We start from the raw sequence: 24,118 nt of genomic DNA on the forward strand, positions 1-24,118 counted from the left end.
TTGATATTCTTTGTTATAGAATTCGAAATATTTGGATTCAAATTCAATATGCTCAATGAAAGTTTATTATTTTTTAACAGAAATGCTCGCCTTACGCCGCGCACATTTTCGACGCGGAGAGTGGATTAAATAAAGCGCCGTTTCCGGGATTGTGTAAATCCTACTGCCTGAAAATTATGAGGAGTTGCTCTGGAATTGTGGCCGCTATTACAAATGACACGAAGCTGATCAAACTGGCTGAAAGCAATCAAGGCGCTTTCTGCGACGCGGTCTTACCCAGCGATATTGACTATTGCTATCCGGATTTGCTCAACAACACGCTCTTGTCTGGAGGCCTTGGAACTGTTCGGTTTTACAACAGGCGCAATCCCTTCAGCGGAAACAGTAAGTTTTTGTCACCTCTATATTTCGCGCATAGTTACGTACGGGGCCGTAACTACCGCACCCGAACCCTCAATTGAGAGGGCGAGTGAATTCAATAGAGCCCGAAATTATTTCGCAAATCACATTCAAAACCACCCGAATATATTCGGCTGACGCTCGTCAACTAGCTGTTGAACAGGATCATCCTGTTTGTGCGAAACATCATAGAGGCGACAAATTCCGCGTTGTCGCGAGAGGCCGTTCAGTTCACACTTTCAATCGTGTGCCTTGGAGTCGACCAAGATTTTATACTAACAGGAGACTCGTACCATCTAAAACAGAACATTGAGCTTGAACGGTCTCTTCGCCCTGATTATTCGAGGTATCATGTCGTTTAAATCATGTCGTGATATGATTGTTGATATACAATGCGGTTTTCAATTGTCTATTAGTTGTGACGATTACCCGTGACGAGTGTCCTCCAAAAAATTTATTTCTGTGTGAATAAACTGTTCCGTTGCTATTTCTGCGAAATTCTTTAACCCTATGCGACAAAGGTACATTTTTGTTGTACTTTTGTGACTTCGCAATGTCCCGAATCTGTAGGTGCCAAAATGTTGTTTACCAGCCTTGACTACGATAAAGGGCATAGCCGAGAAATGTCGACCATGGACAACAAGATGTTTTGTATTGCTATCTTATCCCCCTGCTGTCCCCCGCCTTCGACGACTAAATTCTGATTATGATTAGTATGGTAATTTATCAATGCGCTCCTTGTTCTGTTGTCAATGTTGCTTAATTTTGCAGAAAGGTTTTGCACTCATCTTTGCGTGAAGGAAGTCGCAAAGGATTTACGTAATTCTTTTGTCATTGAAGCACGCCAATGACGGGACTGGAAGTTAACCCGAATGTAACGAAAGCTTGGATAGCTATATATTATGTTATGTCAGTCTTGCGAAGGTATACGTCAGGTGCGAACTCGGCTTTATCTACACATACAATATAATCTAATTTGATATGGCAATTCATGATGCATAATTCTGGATTAATGACGAGGCATGAATCCATGTGTCTCATTTATCCAGGTCTACTTGACCGTGCAGTAGCCACCAAGTTTCGACTATTACGTAGAAAATATTGGAACCAATCTGTGGCCTTATCATCAATATGGAAATCGATATTTAGGCGAGTCAATCACGAATTTCGATTTCCTGTATCATTAAAGTGTTACCTTGCACTTGAAACCGGAAGTTCGTGATCTTGCTCCTGATTGGTTTTGGACATGCCAGTTTGTTAAGTATTTGGCTGTATTAGGGTAAGCATGGGCTCTCTGGACGCTGGCCGATGCGAAACCCTCGCGCTACAATCGATACTTCCAATAACTCTAACACCCAGGAAGAGTATGGCCGTCAGGCCTTCATATTCCGATACCGGGGATGCGGTCAGATTGGTGGCTCTCTCCCCAGGCACAAGTATGGTGGCGCAGGACAAGTGACCGCAGACGCCCCTAGTCAAAGCCTGCTTGTGCCAGCCGTTTGCACCTTGAAGTTAGTAAGAGAAATTTGAAGGAAAAGCAAAACGGAAGCAACCTGAGATGGGTGCTTTTGAGTCCTACGACTCTTAAGTGCCCTTGCGGGCGCTTGTGGCAATAGTGCCGTAGTGTAATGCCACTGCGCTGTCACAAACGTGACGGGGGGAGGTTTACTGTGGTTCCTCCCGGTTACCCCTAAAAAAATACCTTGATTGACTAATCTATCCGATTCGGTTTGAACAGCGATTTGCCTAGCGAAAGGCAAAGGACGTGGCTTGTTAAATACGGGCTTGGCATTAGGTTTCAAGTGAATTGTCACCTTTGTCTTGGTGCATCGTCCTAATACATCGGAGAAAACGGAGGGAAGTTTGGACTGAAAAGCTACCAATTTGTCGTTCGAATCAGAAATGTCAATAGTATTACATGATGGCAATTTGACCATCTGCGAGGAAGTTTCATCCAAAGCAAACGTTCCCTTAGCGGTCATGGAGAAAGCATCGCTCCAATCGAGACAAAAAATGTTTTGCCCACGGTGTTCGTCGAGAACCACCAATTTTAAACCAACTCGAACTTCGGAACCCACCTGCACAGTTACAGTGCAAATACCTTTCACTTTCAGTGGCTTGTCGCCATACGCCACGAAAGAGCAATGGTATGCTGAGAGTTTCGGAGAGCCCAAAGTTTTGTACCCAGTCAGTCCCACCATGGCGGAGGGTGCACCAGTATCCCACTGTGTCGGCAACCGAATGCCGTTGATACTGGAGTTGATCCAGAGGAGCTGGTTTCCTACGCGTCGATATAGTTGATCGATATCGAAGGAGAGGAGCGGCACTGAGCAGAAATTGACGGATGTAACCTGTTGCGTGATACTAGGTTTGGTAGACATGCACACAGCTTTGATATGACCTTTACGACCACATTTCTGACATACTGCATTTCGATATTGACAGTCTTTTCTCTGGTGATCGATGAAACAGCGGCTGCAGGATTTCAATCTTTCCGGGAAGTTGCCTTGGATGGATTTGGAAGGCTTTTTTCCCCTTCTGGTTACTTCCCGTCATTATGTTGACGATGGAAGTGTCTTAAGAGCTACTCTCGCCCTAGATAACCCTATCAGTTTCCAGCGTTCTCACGTACGTCGCGGCTACTTTGAGAACATCTTCGAGGGATGGGTTGGTTTGTGTTAGACAATGCCATCTCCCATCCGCGTGCGGTGTTTCTTTAATGATGAGATCGCGCATTAGCTCATCAACGTAGCTCTGATCATAGCCTTCTCTCGGGCATGTGAAGTTGCAATCCTTGGAGATACCACGAAGAGTAGCGATCCAATCGGCGTACGACTGTCCCGGCTGCATTTTGCAATTGTAAAATTCGTACCTGGCTGCTTGCACATGGATGGAGTCTTTGAAGTATTTAGAGTAGACAATTTCTCAATCAACGCGTCGAAAGTTTGCGCACCGACATCAGCAGCACCACACAAATTACGTAGGAGCGAGTACGTTTCAGGTCCAACCCATGAGAGTAGACACGCTCCTTTCTTCCTCCATGTTGGACATGCCGTAAATTGCTCATTCATCCTTCAATTCATTTTGCCGACTCGTTGGTCGCTGCTCGGAATATTTGGAGAATATTTGTTGTATTGTAGACAGAGTTCAGGCGTGTCCCAAATCAAAATGCCTCAGAATTAGCTTGCATTACGCTTCAGCAAGTATAATTCCTATAGGAATACACTCCATATCTCATTGCCATCAGATAATCGATGTTTGACCTGACAATTTCAGATCCTTCGTCGTGGAACAGGTCGGGGTTGTATGGGTTTTTACGAAGACGTGGAACAAGCTACCGAAACCGTTTCTCGACCTTCGAGATTTGGTATTGGTGAGAGCATAGTAAGTGCATCTGTCACTTAGCTGGCATTCGGACTTTATGTGGCATTTCGCAGTACTTACGACGAACGGGGAATGCTGGACATTGTTTTTCATCCGAACCACACCGACAATGGTCTGTTTTATCTCTACTACACCTTACTGATCGGCGGCCAACATCATATCAAGATAAGCGAAATGAAGGTAATATGACATGAGAATAGTTTTTAATAAAGAACATTTTCTTATTTGTTTGTTTCAACTTGCTCATTTCACGGTTTGAGCCACTCAGTATTATCAATACGCATTTTTCTCCAACTGTATATATGCAATCGCTAGCTTGTTTCTATTTGTTTTTTTTGCAGAAGAGATGGTCCTGATCAATTCGGTCTGTAAAGCATTATTATAATATATAAATAATACGTGCGTCTATGGCACATACCTTATTACGTTCCTTTGTAATCCATTCGTGCTTATTCTAATTTGCCAATCAACATTCGGATGGAAATGTTTGGTTGGATTTATACCACAGTATAATTCTGAGGTATATTTCCGTTTACCACCTATAGGGTGTGAATATACACTCTTTCCCTTCCTCAGTATTAGATCTGTACTCTGCAATGAGATGTAGAAAATATAGCATCGCATTTTCACAAATGCCTCATGCCTCATGTTGAATAATAATTTTGTCGGTAAACGGGTCATGGCATATTATTCGGTAATTACCACCGGTCTATTCGTTCCTTCGTATGCTATGACTCTTTGAGTGTTATTGAATAGTATATTCATATTGAAATAAACTCGAATATTTTTGGCTGACACTCGTCGGGTAATCGTCAGCAACTAGTAGAGAATTGAAAAGAACATTTTATATCAACAATCGTATAACAAACTATGACGTCACCAGCATGAAATTTCGTGAATGAGAGAGCGTTCAATCGGGGCCTACGATATTTACGGCCTTATCTGGTACATTACACTTGCAAGAGCTAACAGGCCGATGCTCACAAAACAGAAATTCGCGATTACTCTTGACGTAATAATGGGCGAAAGTTTTGATAGGACGATTACTCTCAACGTGACAATCGGCGATTGTCTCGATTTCGCTTCTCATACCGGACTATTCGCATTTTGAAGCGAGTTTTCGAGTTGAAGGTTGACAGCTATGTTTTAAGCTGCCGTTTTTACCGTCTTATACTATTAGGCAGGCTACAGTAATGCGATTGAAATACTCTGTAGCAGACCCCTTAAGTTTGAGTTGAAGTTTTTGAGCTCGTCGCCGCGTTTGAAATGTTACAGGATGATGCCGTGATTATAGCTAAATGCTCCAGGGACGATATTCCGTATATAGTGTACTAGTGTAGTGGAAAACGTTTAGCTGTCGTTTTGGTCGGCTTACAGCGTGACGTAGGATACAGCTATGCAGTGGTTTAATAATTCTTTATGGTGCGTATTATGTATATAGTGAAGAATTGGTGGTGAGCTTCATGTGGCCTTTCTTCCAGTTAATTTTGACTGATTGTATACACTTGGTGTGTTGGTGACTCAGGTTTAGCTTAAGGTAAAATAATTGATAATGGTCAATAAATGCTGTGCTTATGGCTGTATGGCTGGATATTTGACAACTAAACAAAAAGTTTCCATTTCCATTTGCGGATTTGGAGTTACAAAAAATGGATATCTTTCGTGAATGGGACGTGAAAAAACTGCTCTTGGATAGAAAACCAGTTCCTACTATACGATCGGAGCATGAGCTGCAACGGCCTTCATTGATCCCGACTATATATGACCCCTTGCAGAAAACCACCGAAGAGAAGGATATTTCAGAATGATCAGTTGAAAGATTTTGAGCTATCTGATAAAATGAGCAGTTTATAAGATTTGACCGAGTCCCACACTCCAGAAAGCTATACCATGTACAAAAGAGGGTAATCAATATGTAATTTTCTACCGTATGGAATTCAATGATGACCAGGTGTAGCGTGGCGCATTATTCAACTTCCCGAAATATCTCAAAAATGTATGAGACAAATCCGAGCACAATTTACTGGAAGAACTTTTCGAGCCAAGAAATGTGTCTTTACTCCATTCTCATTCGCCGTTGATTTTTCAAGTGTATCATCACTCAGCGGATTTATTGCATGGAGCGATCTTCACAAAATCAGGGAATCTCATGATAATGATTCGAATTTGCGGAAAGCGCCAAAAGTGATATATGCCTCGTTACATCCAAGCAATAACAAGCAGAATGTCAACTTAGCTCATGGTCCATTCTATGAGTCGACTATTGCAGCTTGCAAAAGTTACTTGCCTCTCACGGAAGATATGGCTTCATTCTTGAACCTGATTAATGCTTGGTTGACGATTCTCACGGTATAGGCAAATGTGTGGGGGGAGGTTTCTGGTTGGTTCAACAGACGTTACCAATTCTGAAAAGATAATCTCTGTTCCATCCTAAAAATTGACATCAAGCTCAACTCATTTTTAACATTTCAAAAAAGTCATTGAAGAAGTGGCTATTGAAATTACCGAATCATTTCTATCTCCTTACAGTGAGAAGGTGTCGTGTGTACTTGCTTGGTTAATTGGAAAGCAAGTTCACGCTATTTCGACTTACTCGATCGCGGGGGACTGCTTACTCCATCAGAACCACTTGCCGAGTTTGTTTCATCCAGTTTTTTTAATCCTAGATTGTTCTGATAAAATCATCTGCCCTCACCCTAAGTCGCAGTGAATAAGTTTTGCATCGTTTTTTAGCATAACTTTTTTTTGGGGGAGGGGGGTGGGCTTTGCACTTTGCATGTTTATGATCATCGAGATCAAGCTTTGAAATTGGCGACAAAATCATTGTGAATATATATTACAATAACAAGCAGAAGCTAGTTAATTCCTCTGTGCGAAAAATGCTTAAAAACGGACTTTAAAACAAGGACAGTTGAGCAAGACGTAGCTTGCATTCTTCAGTGATGCATTTCATTCTCATTACCGGTACTTATGGCCGTAGCTTGTATGCTGCAAGTTTGTTTTTGATACAAGTTGGTTATTGCAAGTAGTTTCTAATATGACATGTGTACCAATTCTTCTTCACGTGCTTGAATTGATTTTAACATGCAATAAAATGGTTTACATGAGCATGTCGGTGTTTTCTCACTACTTAGCCTACTTCTGCAATCAGTGGATAACTGCATCTGCGAGGCTGTATCTTGTCACTTTCTGACGGTAAGGTACTAATTTGACCTGTTGTACGAATACATACAGCTTATCTGAGGCGAGGCGTCTGGTAGCGAGAAGCGAAATCGCGCATAATCGCGAATTTCTGTTTTGTGAACATCGGCCTGTTAGCTCTTGCAAGCGTAATGTACCAGATAAGGCCGTGAATATCGTAGGCCCCGGTTCAATGTACTAATTTTAGCTGGTACACGAACTGCTTTTGTTGACAGAGTTTTAGTTGGTGTATTTTGATAAAAGTAGACTCCAAGGCACACAAATGGAATTGTGAACGTCCTCGCCCAACGATTCGAAATCGGCCGTCTCGATAATTATTCGCACAAATCGGATTATCTAACAGATGTTTGCCGATGGCAGAATTAATGGCCTTTGATCGATCAGCATCAATCTTAAGCGGGTGACTTAAGTGTGAGCTTTTCACTGAGCGTGATGCACGCGCTCTGCTGAATCTGGGGACATGTTGGTTAATGCGTTCCTGCAGATTGTATACCTTTCACAGGATTGCGCACTAATACCAATTTATGTCAACAGGTATCGAACAATAACAAGAACCTTGCGAATATTTCCACCGAACGAACCATTCTGACGGTATTAGAGCCAGCTTTCAACCACAACGGGGGACAGCTCTTGTTCGGCATCGACGGTTATCTTTATATTTTCACCGGCGACGGCGGGTATGGGGGAGATCCTTTCGGGCCCGTTGGAAACGCACAGAACAAGTAAGCATCTTTGCATCCTCTCAGCAGGATTCGTGACCTCGTGTGAAGAGAATTTTACCTCTACTAACCTCATCAGTGATGGAATACCGACTTTGCATTCATTATGTTGTCGAGTGCGATGTATTTCCTATCATAACTCATAGCCAGATTTACACAAATTACTAGATTTTTCACATGTGCAACTAGAACTATCGACTTAGAACTAAAGACCTTAAAAATCCGCAACTAACCTACTATAATACACCTAACTAGATTAAAGTTCGAAGTAACTCATTACGTTTTATGTTATCGGATTCGGAATGGCTTTTCACATGAACATCGGTACAGCAAATGCACTGACGAATAAGACAGCCAGAATCATCAGTAGTGTATATGATCGGTCGTGACCACACCCCCTTTTGCATTGGGCTCTTATGGGTGCGGTCGCATGCGGCTGGGAAACTCGTGGTGGCATGCGGCTTTTTAGACCCCCCCTCTCGGTCGCATGCGGCTATTGCGTCTTATGGGTGCGGTGGCACGTCGTACTTTTAGGTATAGGCATCTCTCGCACATCGTATTGAAAACTCGTGTTGGCACATCGTACTTTTAGGTATAGGCATCTGTCGCACGTCGTACTTTCGCGTGTCGTATTTCGCGTATAGGCAGTGGTGGTGATTCACAATGTGTTCTTATGGGTGCGTCGGCATATCGTATTTTCGGGTGTAGGCATCTCTCGACCAGTGTTGAATATGTATCAAGTAAATAGTCACGTGATTGACTCTTAGTTAATGTGTCTACCTCAAATTATTATATATGTCCGATTCGAGTTAATCCCAACGTTTGCGGTGAATGCGACTTCGATATATCGTTATTCTTATGGGCGCGGCGATGATTCGTACTTTCGTTGATAGAATGCTAGCGGCATGTCGTACTTTCACCAAAAAGGGTGTGAAATAGTTTGCTAAATCTAGGAATCAGTCGCTTGGTAATGTTTTGGTAATTAGTTTACCACAAAACCGGCGTAGACGGCGATTCGAATACCAACAATAACCGCGTTCACAGACTAACACTCCAAAAAGGTGTGAAATATTGGTAAAATCCCGCGATCGCTCACAAGATAATACCTAAGACATAACCATCGCTCGCGACTCGCTGTCACATACATGCCGATCGTTGACAATGTAATATTTTGGTAATTAGTTTACCACAGAGCCCGCGTAGACGGCGATACCAACAATAGCCGCGTTCACAAACTAACACTTCAAAAAGGTGTGAAATAGGTTGCAAATCCCACGATCACTCACGAGATAACACCTAAGACATAGCCATCCCTCGCAACTTGTTGTTACATACATTCCAATCGCCACAATGTAATATTTTGATAATCGGTATGTCACAGGAACTGGATTTCACTGGTAAAATTTAATAAGTAACGAATAACAGAACCGTCGCAGACGATGATTCGAATACCGACAAATTCTCACTTATTTCTGATCCCACCCTAATCCTTTGCGAAGTTGACGCTTATTCGAAAAGGTGTGAAATAATTGTAAAACCCTACGTCGCTGACAGGATAATGCATCAGACATAGCGATCTAGTTATAGCACGGGTCGGAATCCATTCGGGTTCTATAGGTAAATTGAGATAATCCGAAACCGAATATTTTGACTTTGGCGTAGTGTGAATTGAAATAGGATTGACTAACAAGACTACCAAATTTCAACCCGGTCATATTTAGAGATTATACGCATATTGATTTGAAACAAGTAATGAAACCTTACAACTCTATTCACGATCTGGCTTTCCGTTTGTCAAAGAGACATTTTAACATCTTACCATACTCAAAAGAATTATTCATAATATCAACCGGTGTTAAAAATATAGTTCTCACTTACTTGACTATACCACTACAACTCGCAAACTTGAATTAATTCATCCTGGTTGTATTCATATGACCGATAATTTTTATTCAACTGTAAAGGGCGTTACTACACTGCAAGACAAAGTATTTACTAATCGGTACATATACGACTTGACATAACCTATTACATTTTGAGTATAGGAGATTTGAATGTCTGAACAATAACTGAGAATTAAATGATCACGAGTGAATCCGTATATTACAGCGTAAAAGATGTTGGAATGTCAGCAACTCTGTACGGTCATAGTTACTACCACTAATTTACCCGGCCAACTCGTCATGATCATTCCTGAAATCTACACAAACATGACCACTGACTAGAGTTAACCACAAAACAGCATCGAGTTTTAAATCCAGTTGTAGTTTACGTATTATTTGAATGCGGGGTATGTTTTGTTGTAATTGGGTGTACGGATAAAGTATTAGGTCTCGACATTTTAACATTTTGCCATACTCAGTCAATCAGGAAAACATTGGCAAGTAAATCCGTTTGTAACCTACCCGACCAACTCCAGCAGTCAGCCAAGCATACGCGAGTCCATACAATCACTAAAACCTAAAATCCATAACAAGCTCGGTTGTATTCATATCCCAACGCATCTTTTTTATTCAACTTGAAAAGTCGTTACTATTCTGTAAGATAGAGGAATTACTACGCGGTATATTCTGCAAGACAAACTAATTATTACTCGGTATATTTTGTAAGACAAAAGTAATTACTCTTCGGTACAGGGGACTTGAGCTTAACATAATATGTTTGAGTATACGAGATTTGAAAGGTCGAGCAATCTAGTTAAGAATTCATTTCTTATACGATCAAACGCCGGTGCTACATTGAAAGTTATCATGTTGTAAACAGCCTTATTGACAAATTGATTTGCCATATGTAATAGTTGATCATGACTTGATTATTAAATTATTCGCGTTAATTAGACCCGGTGTTGTGGTAAAGGTTATGACAACAACAAACTTTTCACTACCGTGGTTATTAACATATTGATTTGTAAAACTATACTTGTCTGAAATATTCTTGATTTGAAAGATATTCCGTGTTGGTACAAATCACTCTGCGTATTACGGATATCAGAAAATATTTTTACAAATGTAGCTGTTTCCAGTAACCGAGACTAAAGATGAAACAACAATTTCGTTATTCAAACATTGAACACCCGATGCAAAATGCTTTATTGGTCAAATTCGTGACGGCTAATTGAAAAAACTACATATAGAGTCAGTATATCACAATTTCATGTCGTTACTATTGAATCCAGCAATTGATACAATTTGTTGTCGGAGTTGTGACAGGACTTGAAACATACACAACTTACAGAGTGTGAAAATATCACTTTGGGTATCGAGTACCGTTTGAAGCGTGTGATCAATACACAATTCCGTTCGCACTCTCTAAGACGTTGTGAAGTCTACAGATTTACACTTCAAGACTTTGATCAACACAGAAGCAATTTAGAATATCCTTACTGGACGCATCCTATTCTACTAGACTTGAGTAATACACAAAACTCATAGCATTAACAAAATCGCAATAGGCGCTACACTGAAATCTACAAAATGTGTTTGTATTGCTCAAAGTAGTGATCATAAATTATCATTTGAATAAGTAATTGTAATCATAAAACCAAACTTGCGAAAGTCATTACCATTGCTTGCTAAATGTATGCCAGAAATATTTGTAGAACGCTCACGAACAAAGAAATCGGAAATTGTCATTCATCAAAGTAAATGTCGTCACAATACTCTGCCACTAAAAGACGTTACTCGTATGTGATTGAATCGCCGGTAATTAACTCGCTAAACCGAACTCCAAATAAATTTCACTCACTCATCGGATATTAAACAGCGTCGCTTAATCGGTGTAGTTCGTTTTTTTTCTAAATGCAAATCATACCTAGCCAACAGAAAACAATTTTCACTCACCTTGTAATGAAACCAAGTGGTGGGCCTTCGTTTCAATATTTTGTGTCAAATACTTTGCAATAAACACACTGGAGTGGTTGAGCTTTACATCATCAAGCTGTCATCTGTAAATCGAGATCGCATCCGACTTGTGACTGTATCGTTTACCTAAAAGAGTTGTATGCACAGTTTGATATTTTTGTCATTTAGTGATTGCTGAACATACCAAACGATACACAGTCACTTCCGAAATACTGCATTGATCTCAATTCCCTTTGTCGTGATAATCGAAGTACATTTGTTTCGAATTCGTAACAGCCGACTTTTCTATGACACGATAAATTTCGACAAGTTATGCTTAGAAGATTGGTTGCATATCGCGAAAAATAACATACTACTCATACTGATACTGTTAATCGGTATTTTCACGCGAGTCGATTTTCAAACGAGTAAAATTTATTACATGAGTTGTTCCGCTTACTATATTTAAATGTAAACTCACCCATCTTTCAACAACAAACAATGATAAAAAAGTACGCAATCAAACACAACACTTTGTACGACACTAATTATTGTTCCACACATCTCATTTCACACTAAGTGTATACGAAAGATATTCATGACACATGAAAATATTCGCTCATGCTACGAACATACGCAATGATTGGTGACGCTTTCAAACTGTTTCGATATCACAAGAACTTTATTGTCTGAATGGGTGTTCATGTATCTTAATATTCAAATAGTTCAACACAGAACTAGTACGAACAGAAACATCAGAGTTGTTTACACAAAAGTTTGTATGTGTACAGTATGCGAATACCATGTGTAAGTCCAGCAAAATTGCGGTATCCATCCGAGTTTAGTTAACACAAATTTATTACAACGGAGCCACGTAAACCTTCGTGAAAGAAAAGCATACTCACTTCCAGAGGGTTATGTCAACGCCATAGCAGTACTCCAACAACAAAGTACATATGTTTTCTAGTCACGGTCCTTACATCTTTCACATAGATCAAACTACTTTGCTAACGAAAAGTGCTGAGTCATCACATGATTGCCCTCACAACAAAACAGCTAGAAGATATTATCATACAAAAATATTCCTAACCCTTTGCGCACCAGTGACAAATCATACAACAAACATTTTTTGTGAGTCGAATTGTTGTTCAGTGTCAAGTCTACCTGTTGAAACGTACATTAAAACAACATAGTCACAATTCAATTAAAACCACAAATCTATTTTCATTTCGTCACAAACTGTCACATACAGAAAAATAAATTTTCTTTCCCCAACACATACTTGTAACCAATCGCTTTCATTAAACACTCAACTCCATAAAAGTATTTACTTTCTACAACATAGACATTCCGATGTAGTCAAGAAATATTTTTATTAATCAAAATCATCGATTTCTGTTCACGGCGTTAGTGTGTGCATGTCATACCTGTGGGCTCCGTATTAAAATGGACACGACACGACTGAATGTAACGGGGTAGAAGTCTATCGCATCGATTTACATGTGGTCTTCGCTACGGTTTCAAAAAACGAATCATCTATTTTGCATTGATCGAGACCGAGCGAACCAGTTACATGTATTCGCGGTAATGATTTTGCTTGTCATATGCGAATGATAGGGTTGCTACTCCGACAAATCAACATGCAACAATCTTCTGACGATCATAATAGCAATTTCATTTTCCACCCCTTCGTAACTGTATACGCACGAAAAGTATATTGTACAACTCGGCAACTACGTTTAACAAGACCAATCACACTACCAGCGTTGAACACAAGATACCTAACCAAGTCAAAATATCATACTGTTCTGACCTAGAGATAGGCTTTATTAAACTTATTCTGTAACAGATGACAAATGAGATACACAGTATAGGAACAGTTCAAATACGATAACGCAAGACCCAACACCTAGAGCAACTGACATCGGATTACCTACTCGCAGCACTACGTAAGGAGAGTGAGCGTAATCAACGTGAATCAATCAACTAATGATGGAAAGTACAGATAAGGAATAGTGAGGAATAGTACATTCTCCCCCCGTAAAATATTTGCGAAACAAAGTGTGATACATTGTCAATAATAGGGTACTGCGCCATATCGATCTACGGCTTTTCGAACGCGCGTTGAACGACGAAGCGGTGATTTTTCAGGTTCAATGTTCGGTTGCGAACTTTCGTTATTTCCTTCGTTGGTGCTAGTGGCAATGGTAGCATCACGAATCGTGGCGTCTTCGTTATAGACTTGTTCCCCAGAACAATCTTCGCTCGGGCTGTGGTTACTGAATTCAGCTCTGCTGGTTACGTCGGTGCTATAGCGCGGTGAAATATCCCGAACCGATACCGTAGTTTCCCTGCCGTCGTTAAGCCTGACATGGGCGTAAGCAGGGTTTGTCTCGAGGAGCTCCGCCTCATCCACCAAGGGTTCGTCTTTATTTCGCACATGTCGCTTGACATAGATAGGACCCGGTTTCACCCATGACGGAATGGAGGTGCCATTTGTCGAGCGGCGAGAGTGATGAAACATTCTCTCGTGAGGAGTGCAATTTGTCGATGTGCACAGCAACGACCGAATTGAATGTAGAGCGTCCAATAGCACATCCTCCCAATGGCCGAGAGGAAGACGTCGAGATTTCAACGAGCATTGAATCGCCTTCCAGATCACGCCGTTGTACTTTTCACATTGTCCGTTTCCACGAGGGTTGTAGCTAGTGGTCCTGCTTGTAGAAACCCCTTTAGAGTTGAGCCAAGATTTGAGTTCATAAGACTGGAAAGACGACCATCGGTCGGAATGTATGTATGAACTCATCCCAAATACAGAAAACAGTGTCGTTAAGCATTTGATAACCGTCTTCGCAGACATGTCTGCGCAGGGAAATGCAAATGGAAATCGTGAATATTCATCGACGATAGTGAGGAAATACCTGTTTTTCGTAACGCTGGGTAACGGACCCTTGAAATCGAGGCTGAGACGTTCGAAGGGTTGAGTCGCCTTGATTAGCTTCTCCTCGTCGGAGCGAATGAACTGAGGTTTTATTTGCTGACATTCTTCGCACTGTGAAATCATGGTACGTATCTCTGACATGGAGAATGGCAAATTCTTGACTCGTACGAAGTGAGACATGCGGGTCACGCCAGGGTGACAGAGTGAAATGTGCAGATCGCGCAATTGGTGTTTTCCCATGTATCCGCAATGGGCGCGCGTTAGAGCGTCGGGGCCGACATTTTCCACGCCGGGCCGATGAATGACAGTATAGCTAAACGTCATTAGTTCCAATCGCCAACGAGCGATTTTGTCGTTTTTGATTTTGCTGGTGTGTCGATTGTCGAACATAAAGGAGACACTTTTCTGGTCAGTGACCAATGTAAAATGCCGTCCGGTGAGCAAATGCCTCCACTTCCGTAGCGCTTCGACCACAGCATATGCTTCCTTTTCAACAGCCGAATGTCGTTGTTCGCCTGGCGATAGGGTGCGCGAGTGAAATGCAACGGGGCGGCCTTCCTGATTCAAGGTTGCGGCGATCGCAAAATCTGAAGCGTCAGTTTCTACTGTGAAGGGCATAGATTCATTGATGGGTCGTAATGCGGCGTTGGCCAGGTTTTGTTTGATGAGATCAATTGCTTCACGGGAATCGTTGTCTAAAGGAATCGTGGCTTTGATTAGCGGTCCGATTTTAGTCGAGTAATTTGCAATCCATCTAGCGTAGTAGGCGAACAACCCTATCATCCTCTTCAACTGAAGCTGAGATTCCGGATATGGGAGATTTAGGAGCGGTGTTACTCTCTCTGGATCAGGCTGAACAGACTGGTGTCCGACCTTGTACCCCAAAATAGCTATTTCGGACTTAGCAAGTTGCGTCTTAGCTTCGTTGATGGTAAGATTGGCGCGTGAAACAGCGTTCATGAAGGCCTTCACATTGTTGTCGTGATCAACCTGATCCATCCCAGCGATTGTTATATCGTCCAGATACGGAAAACAGCCCTTCAGGTTATTCTGCTTGACAATGTAATCGATTGTTCGTTGAAATTCAGGTACAGCATTTGTCAGACCAAAAGGAAGTCGTCGCCACTGAAACAACTCGCTTCCTGACTGGAAGGCAGTAAATTCTCGGTCACGCGGATCCAGTTCGAGTTGATGATATGCCGATTTCAAGTCAACTGTTGTGAATATCTTATACTGAGCAAGCTTATTCACAATGTCCTCGATGCGTGGCAGCGGATAAGCGTCGAGTTGAGTGAATCTGTTAATTGTCCTGCTGTAATCAATGACCATTCGTCGTTTGGTAGAGTGTTCGTTTTTGACAACGAGTACCTGAGCTCTCCAGGGCGAATTACTTGGCTCGATAAGATTGTCAGCAAGTAGACGTTGCGTTTCTTCTGCGATAAAGGCGAGATCTGCCCGTGAGTATCTCCGTTGTTTGTCCGCAACAGGGCGGCAATCCTTGCTAAGGTGACTGAATGGTTTCGGATAAGGAACTGCCATTTTTGATAAGGCATTCAGGGTGAGCGGAGGCCGCCGTCCCGAAAACGTGAATGTGACGCTTTCGTGTTCCTTGAAAATTCTTTCACCGATGATGACGTCAGTTGCCAAGTTCTTCAGTATGTGAAACGAAACATTTCGATAGTCGTTATTCCCCACGGTGAGGCGAGCGAGGCACTGACCTTCAATCGGCATGCGTATAGAAGTTTCCGCTAGCGTGACCTCGCCAACGATTGGCTGGATGTTCAATTTTTCTCGATATTTGTCGGCAAATTTTTGATCCATGAAACATTCCCCTGAACCAGTATCCATCAATGAAGTTGCGTCCAAATTATCAACCTTGACATCGCATAGTACTCTAGACCGATCAGTAGCTGATAGAGTCGTTTTCGGGTTAAATTCTATTTCTCCTCTGCTGGGAGGTACGGGACCTTGTATCGAGGCGGATTCCGTATTGATTCGAGGAAGGTTTCGTAGGCGAGATTGACACACCTTTGAATAATGGCCAGTGATATAACAATATCTGCATACGGCATCTTTTGCCGGGCAATTCATGCGAGGATGCATAGCGTCTCCACAAAAGAAGCAAGGCCGTTTCGAAGAGATTGGATTTCGGCGAGCGCTGCCATCTTCATTATGAGTCTCGCCCCCGCCTTGTTGTCTCGGCGCATGCAGTCTTGTGGCACATGACGAAGTCGGTTGGTAGGCTTTGGAATCCCGGGAAGCGATTTCCATTGCACGTGCCTTCTTGAAGGCATCGCCGAAAGTCAACGCGCTTTCTTCTAGAAGTCTCTGGCGAATTGACGGTGATTGCAATCCAGCGATCAAGGCATCGCGAATCAGCTCCAACCGATATTGTTCAGCTGAAACTGCCTGACACCCGCAGTCTTTGCTGAGTGACTTCAGTCGAATGACAAAACTGTCTATAGCTTCGCCAGGCAGTTGTTTGCAAGTCAGTAATTCATGCCTAGCCGCAATGGTGTTCTTCTGCTTCACGTAGAGCTCTTTCAGAGCACCAATGGCAAGGTCGTAATCATCAATATCAGCTATGTTGCGGAAGACTTGAAATGATATCAGATTTGTTAGCACCTTGAGTTTGTCTGGATGTAAGTCAGCGGCTGCTAACGCCTCCAAGTAGTCGTTGAACGTTTTAAGCCAATGTTTGAACTCATCAGCAGCAGTCTCCGAGCCTGGCTCGACGTCGAGACGTTGAGGTTTCAGAACCTTGTCCATTGAAGCCGTATGAATAAGTTTAATAAATTGTTCTGACCTAGAGATAGGCTTTATTAAACTTATTCTGTAACAGATGACAAATGAGATACACAGTATAGGAACAGTTCAAATACGATAACGCAAGACCCAACACCTAGAGCAACTGACATCGGATTACCTACTCGCAGCACTACGTAAGGAGAGTGAGCGTAATCAACGTGAATCAATCAACTAATGATGGAAAGTACAGATAAGGAATAGTGAGGAATAGTACACTGGTTTGGACAACTGACGTTTACCTGTGTAAAATTATCATTTTCACTTGGAGGTCAACCGTTACCTGACTAAAATACCATTATCCTTTGGAGATTTATCGTTTACCCAGTGTAACAAACCCCTTTTCCTTTGGAAATCAATTTTTTCCCTGGATAACAAACCTTTTTCACTTGGAAATATATTTTTTCTCTGGGTAACAAACCTTTTTCACTTGGAAATATATTTTTTCTCTGGGTAACAAACCTTTTTCACTTGGAAATATATTTTTTCCCTGAGCAACAAACCATTTTCACTGAGCAACAAACCATTTTCACTTGGCGAGTCGTCGTTTACCTGAGTAAAAATATCATTTTCCTTTGGAGATCTGGCGTTTACCCAGCGTAACAATACATTTTCTCTTGGTCATCTAGCTTTTCCTAGAGTAACAAAACCATTTTCATTTTGAAATCTGACAAACACACCTGACAATTTGGTATTTGTTGTATTGACGATAGTTTGAAATAGATTACAACGAACAGTGACGGAAATATACACAGACTACCGGTTTCAGAGTATACCCCCATCAGTCGTATCACATCAATATCATCGGTTAACCACATACAATATGCTCTTGTACACCGAAATGAATGTTTTGGAAACTTGGACAATAGGCTACGATAGTTCTGTGATGTCCGGGTTCGTGCTTTGGATTTTCCAGAGTCAAAATGTCTGAATAAAACACCTCCTCGACGACGGTTGGTATGTGGATAACGGTGTTCGGAAAACGGTTGGATTTATGTCACCCATCGCGATAACAATTCCAGGTCGAGTTTTCCCCCCGCATGCTTACTATATTGTGTCTTTATTGGTCAATGTATGTCTCGACATTCAGGTTGAAATCGGAAACCCTGATAAAGTATGTAACCGGATCCGGGTATCAACTCTGAATCGATAAACCAATGAACAATATTCAAAGTAAACATGTTACACCCTGTGTTTCCACGAAAAAATACCATCCAGACATACGTCGCGCTTGTTTGCCCACACCAGTATACGCGTAAATGGAGGTGTGTGACATTGCATGCAATGTGTTGGTATACAAACATCGGGGAGTAAGCCTTCGATCCACAGACATTATCATAGCCGGTAATTTTGATGCAGATCGAATGTCACTCGATAACAATACCAATAAGCCACATTGCAATGACTCTGAGTCTGCGCTATTACATCGATATTTCGACACCGTTCACTGGTTTAGTCGATGGTTTTATCGCGTTGTAACATTACAAGATAGTCATGACCCTATCTCCAGACAGACCACCCAGATCAATTGGATACATCGGTCAATATCCAGCGTGTTGTCGAGACCGAAGTTTTCTGCTGAGGCTACAGCGTTTGACCAATGTGAACTATCGAAGTACGGTGCTCGAAATGATTGCGATCAGTCTTTCACTAAATCACGATGCATGGATGTCGCTACTCCCACATAACGACTCCAGATAAATATCGCGAACAGTGATTCTGCAAATCTCGGACTGATACTGTGATCCAATAAGGTGTGTTTCTGTGAAGACTGCAATCGTACATCACAAATAGAACACTACCTCGTGATTTCACACACAATCATAAAACACGCCACCCTGAGGGTCCCATTCGTCCAGCCACATTTCGAAACGGTCATCGCCGCAAGAGATCGAGGTTGCGCTCGTCATATCGGTAACATTTTGAAACGACATCGTCAAAAGGTTATTGACGTCCATTCTGTTGGTCATATCGAAGATCATGTCAACCTGTTTCACAATCCGTCGTTTTTCAAGTCCCAGCACCATAGTGTTACGACACAGACAAGAAGCGTCGGTGGAAATGATAAAACACGGAAGGCACACTTTGGTGTTATTTGATATGGATTGCGATCAGTCTTTCACTAAATCACGATGCATGGATGTCGCTACTCCCACATAACGACTCCAGATAAATATCGCGAACTTCTGAAAATCTCGGACTGATACTGTGATCCAATAAGGTGTGTTTCTGTGAAGACTGCAATCGTACATCACAAATAGAACACTACCTCGTGATTTCACACACAATCATAAAACACGCCACCTTGAGGGTCCAGTTCGTCCGGTGATATTTCGAAACGGTCATCGCCATAAAAGATCGAGGTTGCGCTCGTCATATCGGTAACATTTTGAAACGACATCGTCACAGGGCTATTGACGTCGATTCTGTTGGTCATATCGAAGATTATGTCAACCCGTTTCACAATCCATCGTTTTTCAAGTCCCAGCACCATAGTGTTACGACACAGACAAGATGCGACGGTGGAAATAATAAAACATGGAAGGCACACTTTGGTGTTATTTGACATGGATTTTACACCAGACGAACCCCGCATTCGAGCTATGAATTGGAATGACCTTTGTATTATTGACGTTGAAGGAAAAGAAATGTATCGATTTATCGGTTTCGTACATATCCAACAAAAATCTGGGTATGTGATTGTGCATGGTTCGCATATTCGACTGTGAACGCCCAATTGGTATATGTTGTACAGTTCACTTTCAACGTCGTGCGAATAACCCATGTTACGGTTCCATGTTTGTGTGTCTGTATGTCATGCTTCAGATTGACTCAGAGTCATTGCAATGTGGGTTATTGGTATGACATTGTTATCGGGTGTGCTTGATGACATTCGATCTGCATCAAAATTACCGGCTATGATAATGTCTGTGGATCGAAGGCTTACTCCCCGATGTTTGTATACCAACACATTGCATGCAATGTCACACACCTCCATTTACGCGTATACCGACGTGGGCAAACAAGCGCGACGTATGTCTGGATGGTATTTTTTCGTGGAAACACAGGGTGTAACATGTTTACTTTGAATATTGTTCATTGGTTTATCGATTCAGAGTTGATATCCCGATCCGGTTACATACTTTATCAGGGTTTCCGATTTCAAACTGAATGTCGAGACATACATTAACCAATAAAGACACAATATAGCAAACATGCCGGAGGAAAACTCGACCAGGAATTGTTTTCGCGATGGGTGACATAAATCCAACCGTTTTCCGAACACCGTTATCCACATACCAACCGTCGTCGAGGAGGTGTTTTATTCAGACATTTTGACTCTGGAAAATCCAAAGCACGAACCCGGACATCACAGAACTATCGAGGCCTATTGTCCAAGTTTCCAAAACATGCATTTCGGTGTACAAGAGCATATTGTATGTGGTTAACCGATGATATTGATGTGATACGACCGATGGGGTATACTCTGAAACCGGTTGTCTGTGTATATTTCCGTCACTGTTTGTTGTAACAATATACAAAATATCAAATTGACCGGTGTGGTTGTCAGTTTTCAAAACGAAAATGGTATTGTTACCCAGGGAAAAAATGTATTTCCAAGTGAAAACGATATTGGTACTCAGTTAAATGATAGTTTCCAGACGAAAAGGGATTGTTACCCAGGAGAAAATGATTAGTTACTCTAGGTAAAAGTATTTTTCCAAGTGAAAATGTATTGTTACACTGGGTAAACGCCGGATCTCCAAAGGAAAATGATATTTTTACTCGGCTAACCGACGGACCACCAAGTGAGAATGGTTTGTTGCTCAGGGAAAAAAGGTTTGTTACCCAGGGAAAAATATATTTCCAAGTGAAAAAGGTTTGTTAACCAGAGAAAAAATATATTTCCAAGTGAAAAAGGTTTGTTAACCAGAGAAAAAATATATTTCCAAGTGAAAAAGGTTTGTTAACCAGAGAAAAAATATATTTCCAAGTGAAAAAAGGTTTGTTAGCCAAGGAAAAAATATATTTCCAAGTAAAAAAAGGTTTGTTAGCCAAGGAAAAAATATATTTACAAGTGAAAATGGTTTCTTACTCTGGGTAAACGTCAGATCTCCAAAGGAAAATAATATGTTTAGTCAGGTAAACGATGGACTGGCAAGTGAAAGTGGTAATTTTACCTAGGTAAACGTCGTGGGATCAGTGTCGTTGGTCTTGTTAAACGTTATCGCTTGCCGTTGGTATACTATTACGAGTGTGAAAAGGCTATGCACGTCTTGTGCGGAGTATCGCGACAGTGAACATATTTTTGGTGTGACGAAACAAGATCGTTGTTTACATGTTATTGCATTTCGATTACCGAGTAGTTGTACAACAGAGAGGAGTCTACAGTTAGTTCGTGCTGTATGTCCCGACGAAAACCACAAGACCGCATGTAAATCTATTAGCACAAGTCGATGATGTTGATATAGTGTTACTTGAAATAATTATTACCTATTTACACAACATAAAAATAAAAATTCATGTCGTAGTAAGTTTCTTGAACTCGTGCTTGATGAAAACGAATGGTGACAAGTATGCGTTTGTGTTTGAGTGAAAAAGAATTATTTAGAGTAGTGACAGTTTGTGGCCAACGAATGCAAATCGATCATGATATTACAATATACGCTTTCGTCAACATAACGACTTGGCGTAGAAATACTTTCACGTTTTTTTGAATAACTGGTATCTCGAGACTTGTTACTTGTACGATGTACCGTTGGTGTGCAAACTATAACGACCATTTTGTATGATAGTATGTTTTAGTTGTGAGGACAACCATATGATGACTCAGCACTTTTCGGTAGCAAAGTAGATTGATCTATGTGAAAGATGTAAGGATCGTGACTAGAAAACATATGTACTCTGTTGTTGGAGTATCTGGTTTATTGTTATGACATTGACAGAACCCTCGGGAAGTGGGTATGCTTTTCTTAAACGAAAGTTTACGCGGCTCCGTTGTAATGAATTTGTGTTAACTAAACTTGGATGGATACCGCAATTGCGCTCGACTTACACATGGTATTCGCATACTGTACGCATACAAACTTTTGTGTAAACAACTCTGATGTTTCTGTTCGTACTATTGTTGTGTGTTGAACTATTTGATTAATAAGATACATGAACAACCATTCAGACAATAAAGGTCTTGAGGGAACGAAACAGTTTGAAAGCGTCACCAATCATTGTACAGGTTCGTAGCATGGGAATATCGAGTAAAGTTGATTACTTTGTGTGATGTAAATATCTTTCGTACTTTCGTAAGAGTAGTGGGGGTCTCATGAAAAAGTAACTAGTTGACAAAAAAACAAAATATTGAATGAAGGTTCGTCTGTTGTTTTCATAAGTCAAGAGAGTGAAAATTGTTGTTGTTGTTTTTGTTACACTAAATCGAAATAGTGTGAAAGCGTCACCAATCATTGCGTATGTTCGTAGCATGAGCGAATATATTCGTGTACCATGAATATCTTTCATATACACTTAGTATGAAATGAGATGCGTGGAATAATAATTAGTGTCCTACAAAAGTTAAACTTGTTGTGTTTGCTTGTGTACTTTTTATCATTGTTTGTTGTTGAAAGACGGGTGAGTTTACATTTAAATATAGTAAGCAGGACAACTCGAGTAATAAATTTTGCTCGGTTGAAAATCGACTCGTTTGAAAATATCGGTCGATGGAGTAGCAGTATCAATATGAGTGGTATATTATTTTTCGCGAGATGCACCAATCTTCTAAGCATAACTTGTCAAAAATATATCGGGTCATAGAAAAGTAGTCGGTTGTTATGAACTCGAAATAAATGTACTTCGATTATCACGATGATGGAAATTACGACCAACACAGTATTTCGTAAGTGAATGTGTATCGTTTGGTATGTTCAGCAGTCACTAAATGACAAAAATAGCAAACTGATGCAACCCGGTAGTTAAACGATACAGTTACAAGTTGGATGTAATCTTGATTTACAGATGACGCTACCATCTCAAGGCCCACTGAGTTTGAAAGGTTTCAACTGCTAAAAATCACAGAAATCCTAAACGTGATTGACATAATTGTGATCACGAGTGTGATTTCAGATCGGCCACTCCAGTTTTAACTATCTTAGTGATGTGCTTATAGATTCGTTCTATGCGTAGACTTAGGGTATTTATATTTTATCTGCAAATAGTAGAAGCGTGTTTGAATCTAACATAGTTATGATGCTGTCAGCATTGTGTGTCCTGGAACTGAACCAAAAGTGAAATTAGTAAATCTATGAACCGATCACTGCTAACAGATTTAAATTTCAATCCTGTTCTAAGAATCGGGACAACCGACTTTCATCTCTATAGTTTTGACAAATTGGTCATTAAGGTGGACCAGCCTATGAAATCTCGCCATTGTTTCTGACGCGTGTATGATATCATCAAAGCAATGTTTGGTTTGTTTTTAATAAGCATATATATTATGTCCATGTCCTCACTGTAATCAAATACCAATATTGCATTTTGGTTTATAATCCCAATTTTATGTAGTGCGGCCCGCGAATGGATTCAGATGTTGAATGCGGCCCGCAAGCTCAAAAGTTTGCCCACCCCTGGCGTAGCAAGTACTTCCTTGATATTACGATTGTTGTGTACCAGACATTTCTGACTGAATTGAATGCATCTAGCAAACATATTCCAATTTACTTTTGTAATGATCAAAGTATGTGAAATGGTGCGAATGGATTAGGTATTAATCAAGCAGCGGTATGTCAATTCATCTAGTGTGATATCTTGACAACGGATAATGTGCGAAAGTGTTTCAA

The 24,118-nt window shown here is 41.1% G+C and overlaps 1 pseudogene across 1 annotated transcript in view; it reads left to right on the forward strand.

Annotated features, from left to right (window-relative positions):
• LOC145450978 (HHIP-like protein 2) overlaps positions 1-24,118 on the forward strand; it is a 56,736-nt pseudogene that overhangs the window by 26,220 nt on the left and 6,398 nt on the right. Inside the window, exons 3-7 of the transcript XR_013918656.1 lie at positions 81-384; positions 1,171-1,258; positions 3,672-3,783; positions 3,837-3,963; positions 7,519-7,706. The product of XR_013918656.1 is annotated as an HHIP-like protein 2 (transcript). The remainder of the gene's footprint in view (positions 1-80; positions 385-1,170; positions 1,259-3,671; positions 3,784-3,836; positions 3,964-7,518; positions 7,707-24,118) is intronic.

This window comes from Botryllus schlosseri, chromosome 11 (assembly GCF_051294905.1).
Source record: "Botryllus schlosseri isolate E-star chromosome 11, Bs_hap1, whole genome shotgun sequence".
Classification (NCBI taxonomy): domain Eukaryota; kingdom Metazoa; phylum Chordata; class Ascidiacea; order Stolidobranchia; family Styelidae; genus Botryllus; species Botryllus schlosseri.